Below are 7,844 nucleotides of genomic sequence, written 5' to 3' on the forward strand. Positions count from 1 at the left end.
GATAAAAAACTTGATCAATATTCATAATTTACACTAATCAACTTTTATAAAGATAAAAATAATTCACGTGAAAATTACAATATTCAACATTCATAACAATCACTAAAGATACATATAAAAATGACACTCATAATAAGACAATAAAGATACATATACACTAAAGATTACAGACGCTCCATAGCACACTTCACGTAGTCAGTTATCCTAGACTAATGGTACAACATAGCAGAATGTTCGCCCTCCAAGCCATCTCTGCACTTAACTCAATCTTCTCTGAAGTCTATCGAGAGTCACCTCCACATATCCAGTACCAGAAAATAATGGTACAATAGAAGATCTTTGAATCCACATACTCGGGTTGAATATCATAAAGAAATCTTGAAATAATTATCCAAACGTCTTTTGGAGCAAGTGCCACATTCTCATAATAGAAGTGTGGTGGCATACACACAATAGCTCATCCAGGCGAAAGATCTATTCACCGAGCATGGCCCATGGTGGCAAGCCAAAACCAACCAAAAGCCGCTAGATCAAGGTCAGTGAACAGATATTTGCCTGAAGAGGATATTGTACCAGTATACTTCTATTATGAGAATTAATCTCCAAAAGATGTTTGGAATAGTATTTCAAGATTCTTTTATGATATTCAGCCTGAATTTGTAGATTCAAAGCTCTTTTGTTCTAACATTATTTTCTGGTACTGGAGGAACGGAGGTGACTCTCCATAGACTTCAGAGAAGATTGAGTTATGTGCAGAGAATAGCGTAAGCACATTTATACCATGTGCAGACACTGTTAACTAGGATTGGAGGAACGGAGGTGGTACATCCGTTGCCGATCCATATGCATCGTATTACGTGAAAAATGAACATAGGGTTTCATATAGGATTATTGTTTATAATATTTAGTTCTTGCATTAAACATGAGATAAATAAATTATTGGTCAAAGAAATATAATTATTATTAAATTAGAGTGACATGAAAAATGTAGCAATGACCAAATTCTATTTTCTTACCCCTACAATTTATTTACCTTAAATTTTATTGAATGTCTAAATATTAAAAACACATTTACTCTATTTTTTCTCATACCTAATATTGATCAAGTTCTTTTAACTGATACAAATCATATATAACAAGCAATCTATCCATCAAATTCTAGCTAAAAAATATGTATAAATAAAAATCATCTCCATTCTCCCTCATTCTAGAAGAACTTGTTTTTCTCCCTCTCTAAATCATAAAACAAAGCATAATAACAATAAATGAAGGGAGAATGAAGTAGCTAACCTTCACAACACTTTGGATAAGTAAAATCCCCATGAAAATGAGAAAAAAAATTCAGGCAGCACCTCCTGTAAGGTTGCTTGCTCGCCACAAAGAGGAGGACAAAGTGTCTTTGGTGGAGCGGAGTGGCTTGGGCTGGTGAGGAAAAGGAGCTCTCGGTCTGGTAATTTAATAGGGGAGGAGATTTTATCCCAGTTGGAATATCTCGGTTGGAAATTCCAACCGGAACAAAATACCACCCCTTTTGTCTCAGTTGGTGGTTTTGTCCCTGTTGGAAATTCCAACTGAGAAAAAAGGGTCCGGCCGTTGGTACGATATTTCTAGTCGTTACAACCGGGACTAAGGGGGACTTTAGTCCCGTTTGGTATTTACAACCGGGACTAAAACTTCTCCCGCGATGGCCTTTGGTGGCACATTTTTTATCAAGACTAAAGCCACTTTAGTCACAGGTACAATGTTAATCGGAACTAAAGAGGTTGGATGGAAGATCAATTCTCTACTAGTGGATGTCACATCTGCAACCTTGTGATGAAAAATAAGTAGTCAAACATGCATGCAGGTGTGCTACTTCTAGTTCATGTGCGCTAGTGCAAGAATGGGAAGACTACTAAGCTCATGTAAGAATAAATTACCATTCTTGCGGATCAGTGTCCAGGCCACCGTTCAGGTCCAGAGAGAACGCACCTGCACCACCACTCGTCGCGCGCCACCAAGCACAAGGAGCAGATGACCTTGGCACTGCTGGATGCGGTAGCGGAGTGGCAGATCTTGGCATGGCTTGTGTGGAACCCGGTGGCGCTGGGAACCAGCTGGAGAACCCCGGGGGCGGACCGGCGGAGCTTCTTACTGCTTGAAGCGACGACGCCATCTGCCGCTTCGACCGGCGAGACATCTGCTGCTTGTTAGCTAGGGATTTTTACAAGAGCTCTGGGAAAAGAAGTAGATGCATCGAGAAGTTCAATCGACTGCAGGATAAGGCGATCTGGTTTCGTAGGAGAAGATTTGGCGGGCGATCGCCCATCCTTCGCGCCAACTATCCTGCGCTCCGGCGAGGAAAAAACTCACTGGGGTAGGGGAACGGACGGCAGCGCCCGCACGGGATTTAGATTAACTCGAATGGCCCACAAAAATCGACAAGTTGGTCGCAAAATCGGCTCCAGTGCATGGATTAATATTCCCGTGCTAGAGCTTGGCGCGACAAGGTCGCCCTCTCTTCTCCTTTCTCTCTCATCCACATAGGATTTTACTGACATCACAAGTGATATGGTCTTATTGTACCACTCTAAAGGAGGAGCAGCACGAATCAGGGCAAGCGAGATCCTGTGATCTTATTGTACGACTCTAAAGGAGGAGCAGCACGGACGAGGGCAAGCGAGATCCCGAGCGAGCTGCTCGCCGGTTGGGGAGGCGCGGCAGTGGCCGGGCATCACCGGCCGTGTGGCAGACGAGCGCTGCGCTCGGTCGGCCACTGACCGAGGCAGCCATGGTTCGTTTTCAACACTTTGGTCAAGTGTTGCAGCCATCTTTGATCGCTAAAAACTGAAGTTTTCCATACATAACCTCTACTGAAATTCAATACAAAAGTTGTAGTTTAGATCATTCCCTGAAACTTTCGGTAAGGGTGAAAGTTCAAAAGTCCATTGGTCTGGAAACTATTCAAGCTCGAACTTCGAACAGACTAAGGTTTTCCCTGAATTTTCAGGGATTCCAACGTGGTTTTTACCCAAGTTTCAATAGAGATTTGAATGCTAAAATGTTGTCAAAACATACCAATTTTGTTCTGCATGTCAGTTTCTAGTATATAACAAGTTCTATAAAGAAATTTTTGAATGTTCATATACAAAATTGAGAGAAATCAAAATAGTTTCGTGGCATGTTTGGGCTGTTTTCCGGACTTGGAAGTTTTTCAGGTGATGACCAAAACAACGGCTTGACTAGATTTTGACTAAAATTTTGAGCATCTAAACAAAGTTTTCATATAACCACAACATACCTAGATGAAAATATATACTCCATACTTTAATTCTTATGTTGGTCAAAAGTCAAATGTTTTGGAAAAATAGCTTTTAAATAGCGGTCAAACATAGCAAAATTGAATTTAATCCACACTAGTTTCTCTTCTTTTTAGTTCAAATGAACTATTTGACTTGTGTCAACATTTAAAGATGTTAATGTTCCAATTTTGGTTTGTTTGTCATTTTTAACTGTATTTGAACAGAAATATCATATTTTTCACATCTCACCATTTTTATTAATATTTAATCACTATTTAGCTTAATTCCTTCTTTAATTTCATTCTGAACGGTAAAACCACACCATTTGTGCAACAATGCTCATAGAAATTTAATCATACCAATATGCACACATAATTATGCTAATGATCATGATTATGCATATGATTAGTCCTTAATCACTATGCCAACACCATAGATGTTACAACCCTTCCCCTCACTACCGGAAACAACAAGGTTGTCGAGTGCCTGAGGCACTCGGCAAAGGCCGAAAAACTCTCGGCAAAGAGTTCGCCGAGTGTAACACTCGGCGCACGGCACTCGGCAAACTTTCCTACGGCAAACGTGGAGTTGCCAAGTGTCGAACATCGAGCACTCGGCAAATGATTTGCCGAGTGTCAAAAAGCACTCGGCAAACATTTTCGGAAAAAAAAAACAGACCACCGGTCACGGCCACGGCCACCACGCTGCCACCGGCCGCCACGCCGCTGCCGCCCGCCGCCGCCCGCCCGCTGTCGCCCACCCGCTGCCGCCCGCCGCTGCCGCCCGCCCGCCGCCGCCCGCCCGCTGCCACCCGCCCGCCGCCACGCGCCAGATCCGGAGGGGAAAGAGGTGGGGGCCGCCGGATCCGCGCCGGAGGGGAAGAAGGGGGCGCGGATCCGGCCGGAGGGGAGGTAGCCGGGGAAGAAGGGGGCAGCGGTGGGGCCGGGGGCCGGGCGTCGGGCGGCAGCGAGGACGGGGACTGGGTGCTGGGCGCGGGACGGCGGGGTTGGGGGCGCCAGGCGGTGGGCCGGGGGGCGCCGGGCGCCGGGGCCGGGGGCGGGGGGGAGAGAGAATGTGAGGAGGATAGTGGCGGAGGAGATAAGGCCGGGTGCTGCGGGCCGGGATAAGGCTTGCGGCCGGGTGGGAAAAAAGAACGGTCGCCGAATGTCCTAGGGTGACACTCGGTGAACGGTTGTTTGCCGAGTGTCTAACCTAGGACACTCGGCAAAGATATTTTAAAAAAAATTAAAAAATATCTAACAGTTTTGAAAAATTGTCAAAAATTTACATGAAATAATATATATTCTCTATTGACTGTACAAAAAGTTTTGTAGTCAAATTAAAACTCGACCGTCATTTTGACTCAAAATCTTATGCAATCCTTCTCAACGTTACTATTTTTCTTCTGAAATGCTTCGGTTTGTAAACATCGTACGTGACGAAATGTGCAAAACATTCTCAATTTTTTTCCACAGCCCCACCTATGATATCATCACATCATGACAAATCTCATGATTTTCAGACTTTCCTTGTTTTTTTTATAATTTAAAAATACCACTGTCACACGTTCGTGGTCGTGTTTCCTGAACAAGATGTTCGAAATTTCTTGTCATTTCGTGGGTCAGGTCTCAAATTGGGCCGAATAACATGAACATCATTTTTCTACTCATTTTGTTCCATAATTTGAATCACTTGCAGTTCAAATTTGACTTATACCAAAAATTTCCTTGAAATGCAATTAATTAAATAAATATAGCAAATAAATCCACAAATACCAAATCTTAACATGGAGTACCACATATTGTATGTGGGGAGTAGAAAAAATTTCGTGGTGAAAAGAGAAAAAAAATATTTTTTTGCCGAGTGTCAAAAAAAACACTAGGCAAACCCCCTCTTTGCCGAGTGTTTTTTTTGACACTCGGCAAAGAGGGGGCTTTGCCGAGTGTTTTTTATTTGACACTCGGCAAGCCCCGATTTGCCGAGTGTATTTTTTTTGCCGAGTGTTTTTAGCTTGGCACTCGGCAAAGAGCTTGTTTGCCGAGTGCTCGCAAAAAAACACTCGGCAAAAAAAATACACTCGGCAATTTTTAGCTTTCCCGTAGTGCCTTAAAAGAATCTCTCCCTGATATTCACGTGTGTGTAGAAGTAAGGTACAGGGGTTTATCCTAAGGGCACCTTGATCGATATTCAAAACTTAAGCTATTTAGATCGAAGAAATTCTACTTGTTTCCATGTCGCCCTTTCTTTAGAGTAGTTACTTCCATGAACCTTGTAAACTCAATAGTCTGATTGCGAGTGATTCGACCCTTTCGATCAAGATTCTTTATCGGGTGTTTGGTATAAGATCGAATTTGATTTGAAGGTCACTCATCCCAATTGCCTATGCTGGAGCTTGAAAAATTCCTTAGCTCTAAGACAAGAATGATGTTGGGGTAGCTGAAAATTGCAGGGAAATTCTAACTCATGGAGTGCGATGCTTGAAAGACACTCTCACGGATAATAAGTGATGATCGTACGAAAAGGTATGTTTAAATGGGTTTTTCTAGAATATTCTTGCTCAAGGTTTACTTAATTTGTGAGTTGTACAGTGCCGATTGAAAAATATGCTTGTTTTGTACAATTTAATGATGCTTTATGCTACTGCCATCGTGATATGAGAATGATGACACAATGTTGTATCTTATGGTGCAATGGCTTAAATTTGATGTTTTGATGCACACATGAGTCGTATGATTGCAATGACAATGCACATGGGGATGACTCGTGCAATAATGCAATGGTGCACATGGCATGATGGATTATGATGCTAACTTGATGATGCACAAATCATGATGTATAGTTGATGGTGCACATGGTTATGCTCATGATGGGTGCATATAGTATGATGCACATGCACATGAGTGTATGCATGGTGCACATGTTGGGATGCATGTTAGTATGCCTCGCGTCACACCACTAACACTCGTTATTTGTCAGAGTAGATATCAGAGACTAAGACACATATTCAGTTTGGGGAATAGAGGTTCTAGTGGGGTTGCATTCACACATACTAAGACACCAGCGCGCTCCGAATGGATCGTTCGCATGGCTGCAGCACACACGAAACTCTAAGTTCCATTGCGGCAGCATAGGTTATGGAACAACAACACCACAAGAGGATTGTATAGACAACAACCCGAATAGCATGAGTGGCTCGAATGGAGATAGAAAACAGCCACAAGTTCTGATGCATATGTTGTTAGCTAACCAAAAGATCCTAAGGTGCATATGACATGCTAATGGTAATGTGATGACTATGCGTATGAATTAATGTAGAGTATGCAAGGTGTGAATACTGCATTGAAATTTATATATCCTTCTCATTTATTTATATTTGATTGAGCAAGAATGAGAACACAAGATTCATGGGTTGGGAGACCAAGGTAATCAACATATAAAGGGGTATCCAGGTCACTGAGAGGATCAACTAATCAAGATCACATAGCTATTGAATCAAGGACAGATAAGTTCTAGCTGAGCAGAGTGCATGGAAGTATCAAGAAGACCACAATGGAGTTTCACTTAACTTTTCCAAGAAAACACCTCTCTCATTTCAAGTGTCAAAGAGGAGTGAAAATGGAGATTAACTAGTAGTGCACAGATTCTGTCAACATTCTGGACAGAAAATTCAAAAATTCATATCTCCCAAACTAATCATCCAACAATGCTCAAATTTTGACAGTAGGTGCATATGACAGTGAGCCACAACTTTGTTATAATGTGATTGCACAGATTTCATAATTAAGGTTGCTGAAAATGAAGGTTTCTGTCAGCGGTCATTTCTGAATTTTCTGAAACAGTGCATCACCAAATGGGTCATAACTTTTGATCCACAATTCCAACATTAGCAAATAAACAAACTGCAGCCATCTGCAGAAAAATTCTTACAACTTTCGTATTAAACTCCAAAGGCAATTCAGATTGCATCCAACATTAATCTGAGCAAACATATTTCAGCACGTTTCTGAAATCTGGGGACAGCAACTTTGAATTTTTATAATTCGAAACCTACATGTCCAAAATTTCTCAAATTTTTAGAAGGAACTTAAAATTTAATGGCCTACAAAGTTCAGTCATAGATCTGTCCAGATTTTGAAATTAAACGGGCGTAAAATTATTTCTACTATCGGCAGTACTAAATTGAGCGTATCTCACAAACTACACCATGGAATGGCATGAAATTTTTACAGCAGTTTGACATAAAAATTATCTACGAGTTCCCTATTATCAAGGTTTTGAGGAAAAATTTGTTTGGTGGCAAAAACATGTATAGACAGCAGCATGGTCCAGAATGACAGAATTTAGTTACATGTTCAAAGCAAGCATCCGTGCAACATGCAGCTAGGAAATATCCAAAAACACCAAAAGCAAAAGAATGACATCATGCATGCATGTCTTATCCGTCCTCACCCAAATTTTGCCAACAAAAGCGGCAATATCTGTGGATTTTCGATGGCACAGGTACGTACTCTCCCTATAATATACTTGTCGATTTCTACGATTTGTTTTTAGTCATTTCGTGGA

Source organism: Setaria viridis, chromosome 3 (genome assembly GCF_005286985.2).
Source record: "Setaria viridis chromosome 3, Setaria_viridis_v4.0, whole genome shotgun sequence".
Classification (NCBI taxonomy): domain Eukaryota; kingdom Viridiplantae; phylum Streptophyta; class Magnoliopsida; order Poales; family Poaceae; genus Setaria; species Setaria viridis.